This window comes from Mirounga angustirostris, unplaced genomic scaffold, assembly GCF_029215605.1.
Source record: "Mirounga angustirostris isolate CCGP_5_RB_7025 unplaced genomic scaffold, mMirAng1.0.hap1 SCAF_1, whole genome shotgun sequence".
In the NCBI taxonomy this organism is placed as follows: Eukaryota; Metazoa; Chordata; class Mammalia; order Carnivora; family Phocidae; genus Mirounga; species Mirounga angustirostris.
In genome coordinates this window covers 126,751,648-126,774,065 of record NW_026991709.1, presented here as the reverse complement: position 1 = coordinate 126,774,065, position 22,418 = coordinate 126,751,648, and the positions used below count along the sequence as shown (strand labels likewise).

The 22,418-nt window shown below is 38.8% G+C and overlaps 1 protein-coding gene across 23 annotated transcripts in view; it reads left to right on the top strand.

Moving 5' to 3' along the window:
• Positions 1–22,418, top strand: part of TMEM108 (transmembrane protein 108) — a 695,879-nt gene that overhangs the window by 37,157 nt on the left and 636,304 nt on the right. For all 23 annotated transcript variants that reach the window (XM_064587603.1, XM_064587584.1, XM_064587573.1 and 20 more), the window contains exon 2: positions 22,010–22,123. The gene's annotated coding sequence lies outside the window, so the exon portion shown is untranslated. The remainder of the gene's footprint in view (positions 1–22,009; positions 22,124–22,418) is intronic.

Here is a 22,418-nt window from a genome sequence, read left to right as displayed (position 1 = left end):
AGTGCAACATGGCACTGCAATAAAATGAATGGACTCCAACCCTGCACAATAGCATGAATGAATTTCATAGACAGTTGTTGAGCAAGAGAACCCAGACACAAAAGGGTGCACACATACTTTATAATTCCCTTAAATGATGTCCCCAAACAAGCAAAACTAATCAATAGAGACAGAAGTCAGAATAGTGATGATCTCTGCTGGAGTCTGCTGACTGGGAAGGGGCACCTTCTGTGTATTGAAAATATTCTAAATCTTAATCTGGATGGTGTTACACAGGTGCACATGAATATAAGAAATTATCAATCTGTACATTTGTGATTTGTGCACTTTATGTGTGTTACACCTAAATTTTAAAATGACCTCTTCCCTCCTAGGTATTTACTACACAAAGATTTATACATAAATATTCATAGTGGTCTTAGTCATAATAATCCAAACTAGAAATTACCCAAATGTGAATCAACATTTGAGTGGATGAACAAACTGTGGTACTTCCATACAATGGACTTTACTTAGCAATAAAAAGAACTGAACAATTGAGAAATGCAACAACATGGATGAATCTCAAAATCATTACATTGAGTGAAAGAAGTTAGATGCAAAGGACTATATACTATATAATTCCATTGATATAAACTCCTAGAAAATGCAGACTAATTTATAGCAACAGAAGTAAACTGGTTGATTGGTTGTCTGGGTAGAGGGAGGAATGGACTAAAAAAGGGGTTGGGGAACCTTGGGTGGGGAAAGGAAATATTCTGTATCTTGATGGTATCAATGGTTTCCAGGTGCATACATGTCTCAGAATGCACCAGATTGTACCCTGCTCGGCAGGGAGTCTGCTTCTCCTCCTCCCTATGCCCTTTCCCCTGCTCGTTCTCTCTCAAATAAATAAAATCTTAAAAAAAAAAAAGAATTGTTAACTACATAATTGATAAAGTAAAAAGAAAACATGGAGGTATCAGGCAGCAATTGTAGGATGCAGCTACCACCCATAGGTTTGGGGGAATAAATGGAAGAGGTTAGAATTATTAAAACTTGGAGACTCAGAGGATGGTCTTGGGGTCTGGGATCCACAGCTTTCAGAGGGAGGCCCAGGCCGGCTGGTGCAAGTGTTTCTGAGGTTAGTTTTACAAGCATCAGAGAAACTAAAAACTGGCTTCAGCTGCTACTATAGAAAGATGCTGCTAATGATGAGGTGAAGGGGCATTTCTGGGGTGACACTTACAGGAACAGGAAGCAAACAGGAAAAAGCATATCCTTTCTCCCTCCATCAGCCTTGGAGTCTTCCTCTATCTAGCACCCCTGGTGGCAGAGCCTAGTAGTGAGCAGCTGGAAAAACCAAGATGTGGTCTGCAGATTGCAAGCTCCAGCATCGTAAGGACAGTAAAGAAGGGGGTGGGGAGCAGTTTGAGGTTGAAACTGGGTCTCCAACTATTTTGTGTTTAAGTCTTGGTTTTTGTCCCCCACTTGTCCCCCACTATGCAACCTTGGGCAAGTTACTTAACCTCTCTGAGCCTCAGCTCTACATCAGTAAAAGCAAGGTAATACTCCCTTCTAAGCTTGTAGTAGTGAGCCTTCAATAAATGGACCCTAATATTTAATTTCTTTGTTTAGGTGGCACTTGTTCTTTCCTCACACCATCCCCTAAATCACTCCCAGCATCATGACCCAATTCCTGGTTCTGGGGGTGGCTCTACTCCCAGGTGCTCCATGCCCTAGCACTAGCTCCATGCCCTCCAGTCCCCTCATGAAAAGCCTCCTTATAGTTAGAGATGCAGAGAACTAAGGTGTATAAGGGTTGGATTGTGGTCCATGGGGTAGCACTTGGATTTCAGTCCTGGGTCCGGGTGGTGGGGGAGGGAGAAGAAATTAAGCAGCTGGCCTATCATTCATTTCTCTCCTGTTATGAGGAGGACACTCCTGCGAGACAAAGAAAGCAAGTGATCTGCTGTAATCTCCTTATAAACATGCTGATAATTGGCCTCCTGGTAAATAAACTAATGAGACTGACTAGGAGGAGAATACCCATCTATGGGAATGCTTTTAGCAGGAATGACTCTGGGTCAGGATTGTTTATGGAAAACTAATTTAGAGTCTATGGATTGGCATGGCTCCCTGGTGGATTTCATGTGAGTCACATAATGATCTGGGTATAAAATGGAGATGATTCATAATGAAAAGTCTCCTTGCTGTGTGAGGTAACCCACAAATCTCTTTGGAGACCCTATCATTGCTTTGGGTCAGGGAGTACATGTTTGATGCAGGACAAAAGGATCTGGGGAGCCACTCTCCATGTCCTGGACCTCTCCTGACTTTGCCTGTGCCTTTAATTACAGGTATCCTTAAAATTACTAGTGAGGCTTGGTGCTGAGTAACAGAGAAACTCAAACTAACCCAGAGTGTTATTGATGTGATTCAGCCATGCTTTTTCAGTGAACAATGTACTATTGAGACCTAAATACAGGAGGGCTCTAGAACCTCTTAAGGATGTTTATCAAACACTTTGGATTTTTAATTTACTAATATTCATGTTCTGGAATCTAATCTTATATGTTTCTCTGGCTATTGTTAACTTTCCCTTCTCTAAAGGAATAGAGGTAAAATGAGTGCTAAACTTCCTTTAGAAAATAAGGGTTCCGGGCCTAGCTCTGCCACAAATGGGCTGTGTGGTTTTGGGTGGAACTCTCGACCTCTCTGAACCTCAATTTCCTCATCTGCACAAGAGAGGGTCGGCACTCATACTACCTTCCTCACGGAGTTGCCATAAGACTCAAACAAAAGATGTAGGAAAATACTAAGCAAGCCGTATAAAAGTACAAAGTGATATTTCTTCTAGAGGTGTCATTCTTTCTGTGTTGTCTACAGCTTCATATTCAAATATAAATTCTCTACGATTTAAAGAAGCAACCCGATCTCTTCCAGTGCTTATACTAATACTTGCTTAAATGTGTAGTTAAAAATCTGAATTCTCTTACTTGTACTGATACATACAGTACAAGTGACAATTTATGTCAGTTTGCTACAAAATATTTTATTGAGGTATATTTTATATAAAGCAAAAGAAAGAGATCTTAAGTATACAGTTCAACCAATTTTGACAAATGCATACACCTGTGTAATCCATACTTATATTCAGATGTAGAACATTTCCAGCATCCCAGAAAGATCCCATGTGACCCGTTCTAGAAGATCACACTCTTCAGAAGCAGCGATTGTTCTGGTTTCTACTGGAGTATGTTTGTTTTGCCTGTTCTAGAACTTGATACTTTCTTGTGTTTGGCTTCTTTCAGTCAGCATGTTTTTGAAATTTAGCTATATATTATTATGGATATAAGTAGCACATTATTCATTTTCTGTATAGGCTTCCATTGTATAAATATGCCTTAATTTATTTATATTCTTGTTGATGGCCATTTGAGTTGTTTCTAGTTTTTAGCTGTTAAGAATAAGGCTAAGGATGGTCTAATACGAGACTTTGTATAGACACATGTTTTTACTTCTTTTGGGCAAATACCTCAGAGTAGAATTGCTGGGTCACTGTACAGATACAGTTTGACTTTTTAAGAAACTGCCGAATAGTTTCCCAAAGTGTATAAGAATTACAGTTTTTCCATATCCTTGTTGACACTTGGTGTTGTCAGACTTTTTTCAGTACAGCCATAGGTGTATTGGTATCTTTAGGTTTTTTCCCAAGCTTCGTTGGATCCTTAAATTGTTATCTATGGAACCGCCTTGGGATATGCTCATGAAGCTATATGCAAAAATTTATGCCCATTTACATTTTCATGAGAATAGGATCTATATATTTCAGCTTCTTAAAGCAGCCCCTCATTCCCTCAAATGTTCACAATTATACAAAGAGCAGTTTCTAAAGATGTGATTTTTTTGATCAGTCGGATAGCCTAAGCCATAATTAACTAGTGGCAATCAACTATTTATATTCTTAAATCTTAAAGATTTTGTTTTACTGTAACATGCAGTTAAACATAACACAAATTCTTACTAGTTCTTAATGTCTTAAAATACCAGTTGGCCCAGATTTCTAAAATGTCCTTTTGTACACAGTCCTCTCTATAATGAAAATCATGTTCTCTGGCCCTGTGCTATTAGGAAAAGAAATTTGCATTCCTGATTTGATTAAGGAAAAATTAGTCATGGAGACTTATACAAGGAATGTCTTTTGTTCTACCTTGAACTTGAGGAAGTAGAACAGGTAAGAAATAATTGCCTATTCAGCATGCTCTGTAAGGCCCAATTTATGATTGTAACTAACCTCATCATTGCAGGTTTTTAGGAATTTCCTTCCTAGATTGTTGTTTATTTTCATGTCCATAATTTAGCAAAAGTTTTCAAAGCACTATTTGTATGTGTCTGTGATTTAAAAAGCCAGTGAGCTTCAGAAGAGATAAAGTTTCCTTTTTACAAACCCCTCACATTCAGTTTTAGAATTCACACTGAATGAATTCAAGAATTAAAGAAAGAATTGAGAAATGTTTGCTCATTTTCTGGGTGGTCATTTCCAATATAATTTTTTTTTAAAAAAGCAGCTTCTAGCATTTATCTTGGTAAATGCCATTTGTTAGGCATTTGGGTTTGAATAAAAGTAACATAGAATTGTGTGTTGGCCGATCTACACTGCATCCAAATTGCTTGAATATTAAAATAATGGTTTACTGGGGCACCTGGGTGGCTCAGTCAGTTAAGCGTCTGCCTTCGGCTTAGGTCATGATCCCAGGGTTCTGGGATCGAGCCCCGCCATTGGGCTCCCTGCTCACTCCCTGCTTAGCGGAAAGCCTGCTTCTCCCTCTCCCACTCCCCCTGCTTGTGTTCCCTCTCTCGCTGTGGTTCTCTCTGTCAAAGAAATAAATAAAATCTTTAAAAAATAAAAAAATATAAAATAATGAATGAGATACAGGAGGATGGCACTTCATTCCAGACTACCATAGTCATAAAGGCATTAGTTTAGTATCTCATTGATGGTCATCTGATATATGACTGGGGGAGAAATGGAGCAGGGGAGAACCTTCTGATATACTTTTATTTTTTTGAAACAGATTTATTGAGAGATAATTCACATACCATTCACCCATTTAAAGTACACAATTCAGTGGTTTTCAGTTTAGTCATGGAAATGTGCAAAAAAAGAGAAACCCTTTACCCTTTAACAGTCCCCACGTCCCCCCACCCTGCCCCCATTTCCCCTCAGCCTTTCCAGCTCTATCTAGGTAGCCATCAATCTATTTTCTCTATCCACTGATTTTTAAAATATATTTTATTTATTTATTTGAGAGAGAGCAAGTGAGCACAAGTGGGAGGAGAGGGAGAAGCAGACTCTCCGCTAAGCGTGGAGCCCAACACGGGCTCAATCCCGGGACCCTGAAATCATGACCTGAGCAAAGTCTGATGCTTAACCTACTGAGCTACCCAGGAGCCCCTCTATCCATTGATTTTTATGGATATACCTATTCTGAACATTTCAAATGGATGAAATCATACAATATGGAGTCTTTTGTGACTGTTTTCTTTTAATTAGTTTAATATTTTTGAGGTTCATCCATATTATAGCATGCATTCACATGTCATTACTTTTTATTGTTGAAGAATATTCCTTTGTATGGATATACCACATTTTATTTATCCATTCATCATTGATAAATGTTTGGGTTGTTTCCACTTTTTTGGCTATTGTGAAAAATCCTATGACTATTTGTAAACACTTCTGCATAACTTTTTTTGCATAGACATACGTTTTCAATTCTCTTGGTATATATCTAGGAGTGGAATTGCTGTCTCACACAGGAAGTCTATGTTTAACCCTTTGAGGAACCACCAAACTATTCTCCAAAGCAGCCACACCATTTTATCCCACCAGCAGTGTATCAGGGTTTTGACTTCTCTACATCTTCACCAACACTTGTTATTATCAGTCATTTTTATTTTAGCCATTCGAATGGTGTGAAGTAGTATCATTGTGGTTTTGAGTTGCATTTCACTAATGGCTAATGATGTTGAGCATCTTTTCATGTGCTTGTTGGCCCTTTGTATATCTTATTTGGAGGAATATCTATTCAGATCCTTTGCTTACTTTTTTTTAATTAACATATAATGTATTATTTGTTTCAGGGGTACAGGTCTATGATTCATAAGTCTTACACAATTCACATATGGTGTTTCGCTCACCATACCACATACCCTCCCCAACGTCTATCACCTAGCCACCCCATCCTTCGCACCCCCCACCATTCCAGCAACCCTCAGTTTGTTTCCTGAGATTAAGAATTCCTCATATCAGTGAGGTCATATGATACATGTCTTTCTCTGATTGACTTATTTCTCTCAGCATAATACCCTCCAGTTCCATCCACATCATTGCAAATGGCAAGATTTTGTGTTTTTTTTTTTGATGGCTGCATAATATTCCATTTTATATATACACCACATCTTCTTTATACATTCATCTGTTGATGAACATCTTGGCTCTTTCCATAGTTTGGCTATTGTGGACATTGCTGCTAATAACATTGGGGTGCACATACCCCTTCAGATCCCTACATTTGTATCTTTGGGGTAAATACCCAGTAGTGCAATTGCTGGGTCATAGGGTAGCTCTATTTTCAACTTTTTGAGGAACCTCCATACTGTTTTCCAGAGTGGTTGCACCAGCTTGCATTCCCACCAACAGTGTAGGAGGGTTCCTCTTTCTCCGCATCCTTGCCAACATCTGTCATTTCCTGACTTGTTACTTTTAGCCATTCTGACTGGTGTGAGGTGGTATCTCACTGAGGTTTTGATTTGGATTTCCCTGATGCCGAGCAATGTTGAGCACTTTTTCATGTGTCTGTTGGCCGTTTGGATGTCTTCTTTGGAAAAATGTCTGTTCATATCTTCTGCCCATTTCATGATTGGATTCTTTGTTCTTTGGGTGTTGAGTTTGATAAGTTCTTTATAGATTTTGGATACTAGCCCTTTATCTGATATGTCATTTGCAAATATCTTCTCCCATTCTGTCAGTCTTTTGGTTTTGTTGACTATTTCCTTTGCTGTGCAAAAGCTTTTTATCTTGATGAAGTCCCAGTAGTTCGTTTTTGCCCTCGCGTCCCTTGCCTTTGGTGTTGTGTCTAGGAAGAAGTTGCTGTGGCTGATGTCGAAGAGGTTGCTGCCTGTGTTCTTCTCTAGGATTTTGATGGATTCCTGTCTTTCATCCATTTTGAGTCTATTTCTGTGTGTGGTATAAGGAAATGGTCCAGTTTCATTCTTCTGCATGTGGCTGTCCAGTTTTCCCAACACCATTTGTTGAAGAGACTGTCTTTTTTCCATTGGACATTCTTTCCTGCTTTGTCGAAGATTAGTTGACCATAAAGTTGAGGGTCCATTTCTGGGCTCCCTATTCTGTTCCATTGATCTATGTGTCTGTTTTTGTGCCAGTACCATACTGTCTTGATGATGACAGCTTTGTAATAGAGCGTGAAGTCCAAGATAATGATGCCACCAGTTTTGAGTTTCTTTTTCAACATTCCTGTGGTTATCAGGGGTCTTTTCTGGTTCCATACAAATTTTAGGATTATTTGTTCCATTTATTTGAAAAAAGTTGATGGTATTTTGTTGGGATTGCATGAAATGTGTAGATTGCTCTAGGTAGCATTGACATCTTCACAATATTTGTTCTTCCAATCCATGAGCATGGAACGATTTCCATTTCTTTGTGTCTTCCTCAATTTCTTTCATGAGTGTTCTATAGTTTTCTGGGTACAGATCCTTTGTCTCTTTGGTTAGATTTACTCCTAGGTATCCTATGATTTTTGGTGCAATTGTAAATGGGATCAACTCCCTAATTTCTCTTTCTTCTCTCTTGTTGATATATAGAAATGCCACTGCTTTCTGTGCATTGATTTTATATCCTGCCACTTTACTGAATTCCTGTATGAGTTCAAGCAGTTTTGGGTGGAGTCTTTTGGGTTTTCCACATAAAATTTCATATCATCTGTAAAAAGTGAGAGTTTGACTTCTTCTTTGCCGATATGGATGCCTTCTATTTCTTTTTGATTTCTTTATTATTCTTTATTTCTTTCTGATTGCTGAGCCTAGGACTTCCAGTACTATGTTGAATAGCAATGGTGATAGTGGACATCCCTGCCATGTTCCTGACCTTAGGGGAAAAGCTCTCAGTTTTTCCCCATTGAGAATGATATTCGCTGTGGGTTTTTCATAGATGGCTTTTATGATATTGAGGTATGTACCCTCTATCCCTACACTCTGATGAGTTTTAATCAAGAAAGGATGCTGTACTATATCAAATGCTTTTTCTGCATCTATTGAGAGGATCATATGGTTCTTGTTCTTTCTTTTATTAATGTATTGTATCACATTGATTGATTTGCAGATGTTGAACCAACCTTTTAGCCCAGGAATAAATCCCACTTGGTCATGGTGAATAATCCTTTTAATGTATTGTTGGATCCTATTGGCTAGTTTTGGTGAGAATTTTTGCATCCATGTTCATCAGGGATATTGGTCTGTAATTCTCCTTTTTGATGGGGTCTTTGTTTGGTTTGGGGATCAAGGTAATGCTGGCCTCATAAAACGAGTTTGGAAGTTTTCCTTCCATTTCTATTTTTTGGAACAGTTTCAGAAGAATAGGTATTAATTCTTCTTTAAGTGTTTGGTAGAATTCCCCTGGGAAGCCATCTGGCCCTGGGCTCTTGTTTTTTGGGAGATTTTTGATGACTGCTTCAATTTCCTTGCTGGTTATGGGTCTTTTCAGGTTTTCTATTTCTTCCTGGTTCAGTTTTGGTAGTTTATATGTCTCTAGGAATGCATCCATTTCTTCCAGATTGTCTAATTTGCTGACATTTAGTTGCTCATAATATGTTCTTATAATTGTATTTCTTTGGTGTTGGTTGTGATCTCTCCTCTTTCATTCATGATTTTATTTATTTGGGTTGTTTCTCTTTTCTTTTTGATAAGTCTGGCCAGGGGTTTATCAATCTTGTTAATTCTTTCAAAGAACCCGCTCCTTGTTTCGTTGATCTCTTCTGTTCTTTTGGTATCTATTTCACTGATTTCTGCTCTGATCTTTATTTCTCTTCTCCTGCTGGGTTTAGGCCTTATTTGCTGTTCTTTCTCCGGCTCCTTTAGGTGTAGGGTTAGGTTATGTATTTGAAACCTTTCTTGTTTCTTGAGAAAGGCTTGTATTGCTATATACTTTCCTCTTAGGACTGCTTTTGCTGCATCCCAAAGATTTTGAACAGTTGTGTTTTCATTTTCATTTGTTTCCATGAATTTTTTTTATTCTTCTTTAATTTCCTGGTTGACCCATTCATTCTTTAGCCTCCATGTATTTGAGTTCTTTCCGACTTTCCTCTTGTGATTGAGTTCTAGTTTCAAAGCATTGTGGTCTGAAAATATGCAGGGAATGATCCCAATCTTTTGGTACCAGTTGAGACCTGACTTGTGACCCATGATGTGATCTATTCTGGAGAATGTTCCATGTGCACTAGAGAAGAATGTGTATTCTGTTGCTTTGGGATGGAATGTTCTGAATATATCTGTGAAGTGCATTTGTTCCAGTGTGTCATTTAAAGTCTTTATTTCCTTGTTGATCTTTTGCTTAGATGATCTGTCCATTTCAGTGAGGGGGGTGTTAAATTCCCCTACTATTATTGTATTATTGTCGATGTGTTTCTTTGCTTTTGTTATTAATTGGCTTATATAATTGGCTGCTCCCATGTTAGGGGCATGGATATTTACAATTGTTAGATCTTCTTGTTGGATAGACCCTTTAAGTATGATATAGTGTCCTTCTTCATCTCTTATTACAGTCTTTGGCTTAAAATCTAATTTGTCTGATATAAGGATTGCCACCCCAGCTTTCTTTTGTTGTCCATTAGCATGGTAAATGGTTTTCCACTTCATCACTTTCAATCTGGGGGTGTCTTTGGGTCTAAACTGAGTCTCTTACAGACAACATATTGATGGGTCTTGTTTTTTTTTTTTTATCCAATCTGATACCCTGTGTCTTTTGGTTGGGACATTTAGCCCATTTACACTCAGGGTAACTACTGAAAGATACGAATTTAGTTCCACTGTATTGCCTGTACGGTGACTGTTACTGTATATTGTCTCTCTTTCTTTATGGTCTATGTTACTTTTAGACTCTCTCTTTGCTTAGAGGACACTTTTCAATATTTCTTGTAGGGCTGGTTTTGTGTTTGCAAATTCCTTTAGTTTTTGTTTGTCCTGGAAGCTTTTTATCTCTCCTTCTAGTTTCAGTGACAGCCTAGCTGGATATAGTATTCTTGGCTGCATATTTTTCTCATTTAGTGCTCTGAATATATCATGCCAGTACTTTCTGGCCTGCCAGAAATGTATGGATAGATCTGCTGTCAATCTAATGTTTCTACCATTGTAGGTTACAGACCTCTTGTCCTGAGCTGCTTTCAGAATTTTCTCTTTGTCTCTGAGACTTGTGAGTTTTACTATTAGATGTTGGGGTGTTTACCTATTTTTATTGATTTTGAGGGGGGTTCTCTGTGCCTCCTGGATTTTGATGCCTGTTTCCTTCCCCAAATTAGGGAAGTTCTCTGCTATAATTTGCTCCAGTATACCTTCTGGCAATCTCTCTCTTTCTTCTTCTTCTGGAATCCCAATTATTCTAATGTTATTTCATTTTATGGTATCACTTATCTCCCTAATTCTCCCTATGTGATCCAGTAGTTGTTTATCTCTCTTTTCCTCAGCTTCTTTATTCTCCATCATTTGGTCTTCTGTATCACTAATTCTCTCTTCTGCCTCATTTATCCTAGCAGTTAGAGCCTCCATTTTTTATTGCACCTCATTCATAGCCTTTTTTATTTCAACTGGGTTAGATTTTAGTTCTTTTATTTCTCCAGAAAGGGATTCTCTAGTATCTTATATGCTTTTTTCAAGGCCAGCTAGTATCTTTAAAATCATCATTCTGAACTCTAGTTCTGACATCTTACTAATGTCCGTATTGATTAGATCCCTGGCAGTAGGTACTGCCTTTTGTTCTTTTTTTTTTTGAGGTTTTTCTGTCTTGTCATTTTGTCCAGAGAAAAATAGATGAATGAGAGAACAAAATGCTAAAAGTGTAACAATGACCCCAGAAAAATATAAACAAAATAAATCAGAAGAGACCCAAAACCGGTGAAAAGAAAGGGGGGAAAAAAGAATATGATCAGGCTGGTGAATAGAACAGAGCCACACACTAGATTTTGGGTGTATTTTGGTCTGTTAGAAGAAATTGCCTCCCAAAATTTTAAAGAAAGAAAAACATATATATACAAAAATAAGGGTAAATACAATGAAGGGATGGAATATGACTGTAAAGATGAAAATTAAAAAAGATTTTAAAAAAGGAATTGTTAAGTTGGTTGAAAAAATAACAAAAAAAATTAAAAAAAGAGAATGTGATCAGGTGGGACACTAGGACAAACTCTAGTGTATACTAGATTTAGGGTATATTTTGGTCTGTTAGAAGAAACTGTATCCCAAAGTTTTAAAGAAAGAAAATCATATATATATATATATATAATGAAAGGATACAATTAAGGGATAGGAATTGACTCTAAAAATGAAAATTAAAAAAGATTTTAAAAAAAGGAATTGATAAGATATTGGTTGCAAAAGGAAAGAAGAAAAACTCAACTAAAAAAATAGAAAATGAAAGAAAATTTAAAAAATTAACTTTGAAAGACTCAAGAATCTTGGGAAAAAAGCCATGAATTCTATGTGTTGTATTCCCCTAGTGCTGGAGTTCTGCAGTTATTGATCGTAAACTTGGTCTTGGCTGGCTGTTCTTGCTGATCTTCTGGGGGAGGGTCCTGTTGTAGTGATTCTCAAATGTCTTTGCCCAAGAAAGAATTGCCCCGCCCTAGCCAGGGGCCAGGCTTATTAATCTGCTTGGGTTTGCTCTTGGTAGCTTTTGCTCCCTGAAAGCTTTCCATGCAGTTTTGGAGGACAAAACTGAAAATGGGAGCCTCCCAATCTCTGGTCCTAGAGGAGCCGAGTGCTCGGGGCCCCAGTCCTCAGTGGGCCCTCAGAGAAAAGCAGTTAGTCACTCCTGTCTCCCTGGTCTCTGGACGTACTCTGTGCTCGCCCTGCCTGTGACCGAGCATTTCTATCTCTGGCACACAACCCCGTGTGGAGTCTCCAAACCCAGCAGATTCCAGTGGTGCGCTCCCACGGCACTCCTCACAGGGGAGGAAGGGGAGTCTCCCTGGATCTGCCACTTGTTGGGTCCCTGCTGGAAGAACAGTAGCCCGAGTGTGCCGCGGATCACGGTTTATGGCAACCCTGTGCCAAGAGCCCACTCCTCGGCTCCGTCTTTGCAGCCGGCTTCCCCGCTCCGATACCTGGGAGCTCTGCCACACTCAGGCACCCCTGGTCTTTCTATGACCCCGAGGGTTCTGAGACCACACTTTCCCAGTGAGCGTTCCACCCCCCGCTTGGCCACTGGAGCAACATCCCTCAGCAGAGCTGACTTCTAAAAGTTCTGATTTTGTGCTCTGCTGCTTTATCATTTGCTGGTAGCGGCTGACGGAGGCTCCCCCCCCCCCCCGACCTGCCATGGTGTATCTTCCCAAATATCGCCTTGGATTCACTTCTCTGCATGTCCTACCTTCCAGAAAGTGGTCGCTTTTCTGTTCCTAGAATTCCTGCTATTCTTTTCTTTGATCTCCTGTTGAGTTTGTAGGTGTTCTGCATGGTTTGATACCTATCTAGCTGAATTCCTGGGACCGGACAAAATTTAGGTCTCCTACTCCTCTGCCATCTTGCTCCTCCTCCGTTTGCTCACTTTTTAACTGGGTTATATTCTCATTATTGAATTGTGATATGGTCTTGATATGCTTTTGAGTAATAGAATGAAATGGAAAAAATGGTAATACAGGTATCTCCAAAATGGTAACAATATACATATTGATTGAGATGCTTTGAATCACAGAGTGATTCAAAGAGAATCACAGAGAATCAAGAGAATCACAGAGCTTAAAGAGGTGGAAATCACTGTAAAGATTCCCAAGGCAAAGCCCTCCTTTTATAGATAAGGAAACAAATTATTGTGATAATTAAATAATTTCCTAAGAAGCTACAGCCAATGGGGTGCCTGGGTGGCTCAGTCATTAAGCATTTGCTGCTTTCAGCTCAAGTCATGATCCCAGGGTCCTGGGATCGAGCCCTGCATCGGGCTCCCTGCTCAGCAGGAAGCCTGCTTCTCCCTCTCCCACTCCCCCGTCTTATGTTCCTGCTCTTGCTATCTGTCTCTCTCTGAAATGAATGAATAAAATCTTAATAAAAAAAAAAAAGAAGCTACAGCCAAGAGGTCAAAGAATGGAAACTCAAACCCAAGTGTTTTTATGCAGAATTTGCTACTCTAGCTGATACACTGCACTGCTTGGAAATGCAAATAGATGCTCTGTGCTGCCAAGAATTCTTAGATCTTTGTTTGCTTCTTGTTCTTTAAAGACAAATGCAACATTTATATTTATTGCTATGGATCATACAAGGTTTCTGTTTAGGACAGGACTAATGGATAATGAGAGCAGTGCTCTCAGATTTGAGCATGCATCACAATCTCCTAGGGAGCTTGTGAAACACAGTTGTATCCAGCATACATAATACATAATATTATGTAAATATATATTTTAAAATCATTATACATGATGCACAGTGCCATTAACAAAGGCTGGATAATGTCTAGCACTTATTGTATGACCCCAAATAAACATTTATTGAGTGGATATTAAAAACATAGTTTAATGTATAATCTTACAACCATGGCTCTGAAACAGCATGTATCAGAATCACCTGGAGGGTGTATTAATACACATATTGTTGGACCACTTCCAAAGTTCCTGCTTTAGTAAATCTGAGTAGGGATCCAATAATTTGTATTTCTAACAAGCTTCCAGGTGAGGCCAATGTCTGCTGGTCCTGGAACCATACTGTGAGAACCACTGCACTAGAAGAAAGAGAACATTTCAGTGCCTGGGAAAAGGTTATGATGGAGGGAGGCCTGAATTATAATATAATTCCATATGCAAGTGAAAATTTTTTTCAGATATCCTCAATCTTAATCATTTTTAGTATACATTTTGGAATACATAACTTGCTCTTTCTCTTGTGGCTTCAAAGAGAGAAAATAACAAAAATGCCTGTCTTTTTAATTCCCTTAAACATACATTGCAGAACTTCATACCATCCAAGTATTCTGTGTGTGTGTGTGTGTGTGTGTGTAACTATACATATATAGTTATAGAAAGCTTCTTTTTAGGTCAAAGAAGTTAAATAACTTATAAAAGATTATTGTTGCACGTTAGGTTTATATATGTGCATATATATATAAGTACACATAAATATAAAGTAAAATATTTGATAAGGATATTTGGCTCCACTTGTTACATAAAGTAGCAAGAAGATATCACTCTGTGATATATCATTATATATATATGTGTGCATATATATATAAGTACACATAAATATAAAGTAAAATATTTGATAAGGATATTTGGCTCCACTTGTTACATAAAGTAGCAAGAAGATACCACTCTGATGTACCTAGAAAGCCAATCAGATTTCTCTAGGAGATTTCTAGGAGAATTTCTAGGAGAGATAGGTCATGGCCAGGGTGCTTAGAGTACATAACGCTGATCCTTGGTCATAGGTCCTCTGTAAATATTTGTTGAATAGATGAATGCTATATCTGCCATGGGTTTTACTTTGCTTCAACCATGTAACTTTATTATTATTATTATTATTTTTAGAGCCAAAAGGTCTCACATTTATTACTGAACCAACCTACTGGTGCAGAGGCATAGTCACAGGGAAAAATCATTTCCCTGACAAAACATTTCTATGGCCAGGTAGGAAGGATGTTTACAGAGTGATAGAACACATGATCTTCACTCAGCTTAATTAAATATGTGTGCCAATTAAGTGTGTCATCTCATGATGTGTGACACCTTATAGACCCAGCTTGGTTCTTCTCCAGTGCCTCCTCTTGGAGTTGTACCTGATTTTATTACCAGTTTTCATCCAAATCCACTGGGGAATGGGATGATTCTGCTTTTGTTTCTTGGCCAGGAATCGCTTGATTCTGAAAGTCTTGTGAGAAGACAGGGCAAGAAGCAGTCAGCCACACAGAGCAGGATGGCGGTGAAAAAGAGAAAGCTCAATCATGTAACTTTCAAATTGAAAAACATGGCTGATAAATTTTAGCTATACTTTTCAGACTTTCATATCAAGGTGAGAGACTTACACATTTCATTAAGGCTTTCTGAGTTCTTATATATCTTTTTCCATTGGGAGTTCTGAATCAATATCCATCTTTAACCTTAGGTGATCAAATATATTTAAAAATGAATACCACACATCTGACACAAATCATGCTACTCAATTATTCCTGAATTCTAAGAGAATTATGATGAAGCATTTGGAAGTTTTCTAACAAATTTACCTAGATAGAATATGTTTTAAGTTTTTACCATACTTAGTGTTTTGGTTGAATCTACTTAAGTAAGGGAATTTTTGTGGACAACCTTAGATGAGGTGTTAATCCTAAAAAAATTAATAGAGCCAAGGTTGAATTATCTACAAGAAATTTGGAAAATTCCAACGATGTCAAGACACCAATGCCATATATCCAGAACTAGCTTATAAATTATATTCCTTCATATCATTTTGTAAGATGGTAAAACATATAGGTACCCAACCAGCTGACAGCCTGTTGGGGCAAGTGCAGTGGAAGAGTACATGGGCTTTTGTGTCAGAGCTGTGTTCATATTCTGGCTTTCTAACTTCTAGGTTGGTTGACTGTAGCAGATGCTGTGAAGTATTGCTCAGATCTTTATTTGGGACTGAAGAATTTATTTCCCTCAGCTGTTGCTAGTGCTGTAGACTATGTCTAACTGGTTTTCATGGGAGTATAAAATCCTGGCCCACTCATCCCAACTTGGGACAACTCTTAAAGGGCCATTACAGTTCCAGAACTCCCCATGGGATTAGCTGAGGCCTCACTGAGACTGCATTGAAGCCCAACTCCTCCTTCTGCCCAGTGCTGCTTTCCTCCCTTCTCCAGGTGTTGATCCTGAGAATACTCTTTTCAAATTCTCTGAACACAAATATCCATCTCAGAGTCTGCTTTCTGGGAACCAATGTGCAACAGTGATCTTTTATGTTATTCAACTTCTTTGACTCTAAAAGAAGTTTCCTGTAACAATGCCTATCTCATCTAAAGTTGTTATCAGAACTAAATTAGATAATGACCTTAGCACAATGTCTGACATAGGATAGATGCCCAATTTGTTAAATTCCTGTTGGTTGTTACGTCATTTTTTCCCACACTACTCACCTTGTGCAACCATAGATAAGTTGGAGAATCTGAGATGTGAGAGAATGTGAAAACTTTTATTTGGTTTGCCCAACCTCAGGCAAAACAGTCTCATTCTGGGACTAGTTAAAAAGAAAGATGGTTTACAAATTATTACCAAATTCCTGAGTAGGCCAGGCTATGGTTCCCAATGGCTACTTCTGTACTAGTTTTCTCTGCCAAGAAAATGGATGATGAATATTTTTTAAGTTAATGGTTTCATTATTTATTGATTGATTGATATACCACATTTTAAAAAATTTTATTTTAATACTAGTATAGTTAGCATATAGTGTAATATGAGTTTCAGGTGTACAATATAGTGATTCAACAATTCCTTATATAACCCAGTGCTAATCATGACAAGTGCCCTCCTCTATGTTTGTTATCAACTGTTTCATGTATTTGGGTGCTCCCCTTTTGGGTGCGTATATATTCATAATTGTTATATCTTTTTTTTAGCTTGTCCCCTTTATTATTATATAGTGTCCTTTGTCTCTTTTTATAGATTTTGTTTTAGAGTCTATTTTGTCCAATGTAAGTGTTGCTACTTTCTTCCTTCCATCCTTTCTTTCTTTTTTAAAGATTTATTTACTTTAGAGAGAGAGTGTGTGCACATGCGTGCCAAAGACACAAGAGTGGGAGGGGGCAGAGGGTGAGAATCCCAAGTCTGACTAGGGGCTTGATCTCATGACTCATGAGATTATGACCTGAGCTGAAACCAAGAGTCTGAAGCTTAACTGACAGAGCCACCCAGGCACTCCTCTGTCTTTCTTTTGATACCTGTTTGCATGATAAATGTTTTCCCATCCCCTCACTTTCAATCTGCAGATGTCTTTAAGTCTGAAATGAGTCTCTTATAGGCAGCACATAGATGGGTCTTGTTTTTTTATCCTTTCTGACACCATGTCTTTTGACTGGAACATTTAGTCCATTGACATTCAAAGTAATTATAGATATATGTATATTTATTGCTATTTTGTTACTTGTTTTGTGGTTGTTTTTGCAGTTTTTCTCTGATCCTTTCTTCTCTTGCTCTCTTTCATGGTTTTCTGGTTTTCTTTAGTGATATATTTGGATTCCTTACTCTTCATTTACTGTTTTTTGATTTATATTACCATTAGGTTTATATATAACATCTTTTGCTTATAGTAGTCTATATTAAGCTGATGGTTACTTAATTTTGAACTCATTCTTTACTCCTCTCCCCTCCACATTTCAGATATTTGGTATCATATTTTACATCCTTTTATTCTGTGCTTCTCTTGACTGGTTTTTACAGATATACTTAATTTTTTTTTTTTGCTTTTGTGCTTGTATTTTTTTACTCTTACTTATGGTTTTTGTTTTCCATTCACAGAGTCCCCCTTAACACTTCTTGTAGGCATGGTTTAGTGGTCATGAATTCTTTTAATTTTGTTTGGGAAATTCTTTATCTCCCCTTCTATTCTGAATGATAACCTTGCTGGATAAAGTATTCTTTTCTTTTTTTTTTTTTTTTAAAGATTTTTCATTTATTCACTTGAGACACAGAGATACAGAGAGAGAGAGAGAGAGCATGAGCGGGGGGGAGACAGAGGGAGAGGGAGAAGCAGGCTCCCCGCCGAACCAGGAGCCCAATGTGGGGCTCAATCCCAGGACCCTGGAATCATGACCTGAGCCGAAGGCAGACACTTAACCATCTGAGCCACCCAGGCACCCCTGGATAGAGTATTCTTGAAAGCAGATTTTTCCCTTTTAACATTTTGAGTACATCATGCCACTCTCTTCTGGACTGGAAAGTTTCTGCTGAAAAATGAGCTGATAGACTTATAGGGTTTCCTTTGTATTTAATGGTCTTCTTTTCTCTTGCAACCTGTGACATTCTTTCTTTATCATTGTTTTTTTGTTTTGGGTTTTTTTTTGTTTGTTTGTTTTTTGCCATTTTAATTGCTGTGTGTCTTGGTGTGGACCTCCTTGGGTTGAATTTGTTGGGGGAATCTCTGTGCCTCCTGAATCTGGATCTGTGTTTCCCTTCCCAGATTCAGGAAGTTTTCAGCTTTAATTTCTTCAAATACATTTTCTGCCTCCCTTTCTCTCTCTTCTGGGATCCCTATAATGTGAATATTATTATGCTTGATGGAGTCACTGAGTTCTCTAAGTCTGTTCTCATTGTGCAGTATTTGTTTGTCTCTCACCTTCTCAGTTTGCTTGCTTTCCATTACTCTGACCTCCAGGTCACTGATACGTTCCTCTGCTTCCTATAGCCTACTATTTATTTCATCTATTGTATTTTTAATTTCATTTATTGAGTTTTTATCTCTGATATGTTAGTTTTTATCTCTTTGTCAAGGGTCTCACTGATGTTCTCCACCCTTTTCTAAAGTCCAATGAGTATCTTTATGATCATTACTTTAAATTTTCTCTCAGGCCCATTACTTACTTGTGTTTCACTTAGATCTCCTGCTATGATTTTGTTCTATTCTTTCATTTGGTACATATTTCTCTATCTCCTCATTTTGTCTACCTCTCCGTGTCTGTTTCCCTGTGTTAGGAAAGTCAGCTACATCGTCTGCTCTTGAAAGTAGCGGCTTTATGAAAAGAGGTCCTGTAGTGCCCTGCAGTGCAGTGTCTGCTGTTCACCAGAACCTGGCACTTCAGGGGAGTCTCCTAGGTGTGTTATTTGCATCCTGCTGTTGTGTACAAGTCACTTTTTCTTTCAGTCCAGATACCTGCACTGACTCTTTGCCTGTTTGGGCTGTGCTTGCTCTCTGTGGTGTTGAGACCCATGGAGGCCAACTCTGAAGGGGCATGACTGCAGGAGAACTCAGAGATGGGGCAGTGGTGTTAGCAAAAATTGCGCTAAGCCACTAATCCTAGACTGGATCCCGCCCAAGCATGGTGGCCCTTGGGGGTGAGGCACACAGCAGCTGTGGCAGCATGGAGTCTGTGCCTGTGGAGGCTGGGCAGGGCCACACACTGGGTTAAGAAAATTTGTTCTGGGGGCGCCTGGGTGGCTCAGTTGGTTAAGCGACTGCCTTCGGCTCAGGTCATGATCCTGGAGTCCCTGGATCGAGTCCCGCATCGGGCTCCCTGCTTGGCAGGGAGTCTGCTTCTCCCTCTGACCCTTCCCCCTCTCATGTGCTCTCTCTCATTCTCTCTCTCTCAAATAAATAAATAAAATCTTAAAAAAAAAATTTAAAAAAATAAAAAGAAAATTTGTTCTGTGCCCAGAACCAAGGCCAGTAGGCTTGGAGTTGGTGAGTCCTCAGGAGAACTCCTGGGGGGGTACCCTGCTAGCAGGTTAGGTAGCAAGTGTCTGTGCAGTGCCACCTCTCACAGGTGGATCTGTGTTTATGCTGGGGGACAGGGGAGGAAAATGGAGCTTTCCAGCTTCTTTGTTCCCAGAGAAGTCCTCAACATGCTCAGAAATCCATGTAAACAGATCTCCCTCCTATTTGCCTCAGGCATTGTGCAAACTGTCACTTCTATGTTGCCTCTCCTGGGCTGTTGTCACGTTAAGGGCAGGGACCTGGCTATTCCTCACCCTCTAGCTTGCCAGTGCTGGGTCAGCTGACTTTTAAAGCTCCAGGCTCCAAGTCCTGCTGCTTATACAAATTCAAAGAATTCAGCCCCTCTGGTTTTCAAGACCAGACATTATGGGGATTCGTCTTCCCAGTGCGGGCTCCCTGGTGCTTTCCCCTCTCCGTGCCCACAGCTCCCTTTCTCCTGCAGAGAGCTCCCAATCACCGTTTCTGCCCTTCCTAACCTCTCAGATGTGATTTCTTCTCTACATTTAGTTGTGGAGTTTGTTCTGCCAGTCTTTGGATCCCTCTCCAATTTACTTACATGGATGTGAGTGATATCTAGTTGTAAATGTGGCACAGGGGAAGCTTAGGATCCTCCTACTCTGCCATCTTCCCAGGCATTTAAATAGTCAACTTGAGAGCACATGATCATGCTTTGGGAGTCAGGTTTTTTTTTTTTTTAAGATTTTTACTCCTTTCTCCTCAAAAATATCAAACAGCAAGAATATACTAAAGTGCTTCACCATGTAACCAATTGGATCATATGGTATGTAAAGCCAACAGTGTTGTGTATTGATATAGTACTACTCATTAAAAATGGAAAGTCTGCATTCCACACATTATTAAAGGGGTTTAACCCAGATACGGGCCGTAGGAGTGATTGATTATTCACTTTGATAAACATTTATTAAGAATATTTCTGTGTTAGGCTTGGGAGATGTGGAAATGAAGAAGACATAATCCTCTGCCTTAAAAAAACAAAAACAAAAACCAGAAAACCCAAAACCAAAACCTCATTCTTTAGTCCTTGGAGGTGTTGGCTGTATGGGATTCTTTATTAGTGGGAAGGGGGGATCAGAAATAAAATGTTAGGTGATTTTCTTTTTTAACCATGATAGAAATCTATGTAATGGTGAGAGTGTACCTAGTATAAATTGTTCATTATCCCGCAGCATTCATTCCATCCTTCTAACTTTTAATAATAAACAAGTTCCCCGACAATTTTAACTGGGCATATGTCCATCTAGATGGAAATACATTTCCCAGCCTCCTTTGCTATTAGATGTGGCCACATGACTGCATTCTGGCTGATGGTATATAAACAATAGTGATGTGCGTGGTTTCTGGATCACAGCTTAAAAGGAAGCTTCTTTAAAGTAAAGCTCTTTGCCACCTCTATCTTTCCTCTACACATCTGGCTGGGAGATGAACCATCCAAAAATGGAATCTGTACTTTGAGAGTGTAGGGGTCCCAATGAGCCACTACTTCTGGAATACTACATAAGAGTGTTTTTTTTTAATCTTATTTGAGCCCTTATATTTTAAAGTTCTCTTTGTTATAGAAACTTAGTCTATACCCTGAGGTATTTGTTAGTATTCTCATTTATCAATGAAGAAACTGATTCAGAGATTAATTCCCTGAAGCAAGTGGCAAAACTAGAATTCACGTCCAGATAATCTGTATTCAAGTCTAATTCTTTTCTCCAAATGGATTTGGTTACAGGAGAAAACTAAAACATTTTTAGTATAGAAAATAAAATGCCATGGAGACATGTCCTAAAGTTCATAAAATCAAGTAAGAATAGTCTGAACTTGTCTTGCTTATCAAACCTTGCTGTTAAGAACTGAGGGCTTCTTTGAAGATTTGAAACCAGAAGAATTAAAGTTGATAAAAAGAGAATTGTTCTATTTTGCGAAGAAAGTCAAATAAGGTTGACTACTGCAAGAAGAAGTAAAACTGAAAATATAGATTAGCTGAAGGTGATTTAGGTTATTCATTCATGATATACTCAGATTAGGGAGGTTTTGTGGGTGTTTGGGTACATCCTTAACTTTTGATTTTTAAGTTTTAAAGAACTCTGCCTTCCTACAAAGTTCCCCTTAGGGCCTCTCTCTGCCAGAAATCTCAGATGGACTGGCTGGCACAGCATGCCATTCCTTAAATTCTCATGCTGGTGCTAGCACAGCGCACCAAGCTGTGAGCAGCTTTGTTGCCAACAACTTCAACGAGGAAGAAGCAGACCATATGCTAAGATGTGACCTCTGTAAATGTCCTTAAATTCACAGTGATGAACAAGCAGGTGCTTAATAACCACATTTTAAAATTATGTCACAGTTTTAGGTTTGGAAGAGTATCAATCCATCCTGTATTCACAGCCAGAAGACTGTAGATGATCTTTGAGTTGGTTGCTCTTGGAAGTTTCCTTTTGTGAGGACCCTCAGAATGAAGGTATGACACAAGTTCGTTTTTTGTCTTTGAAAGTGGCTATCTTCCCTTATGTGTGGCCTCAAGTGATCTGTCTCATTTCCTTTTCTTCCAACAAGTGTGTTTTGGTGCAATAAAGTGTGAGAAACGCTGGTTGACTCCTTGTAAACTGGGCCCTTTTCCCCTATCTTCTTACCTCTTCTTCTACACTTGAAACTGCTCTCTTGAACAGCATTTGTGTCTTTCTTGTGTGTCTAATCCAAAGACCTATTTTTTTTTACTTTAGTCCTCAGGAACAATTGACATTACTGAAAACCCT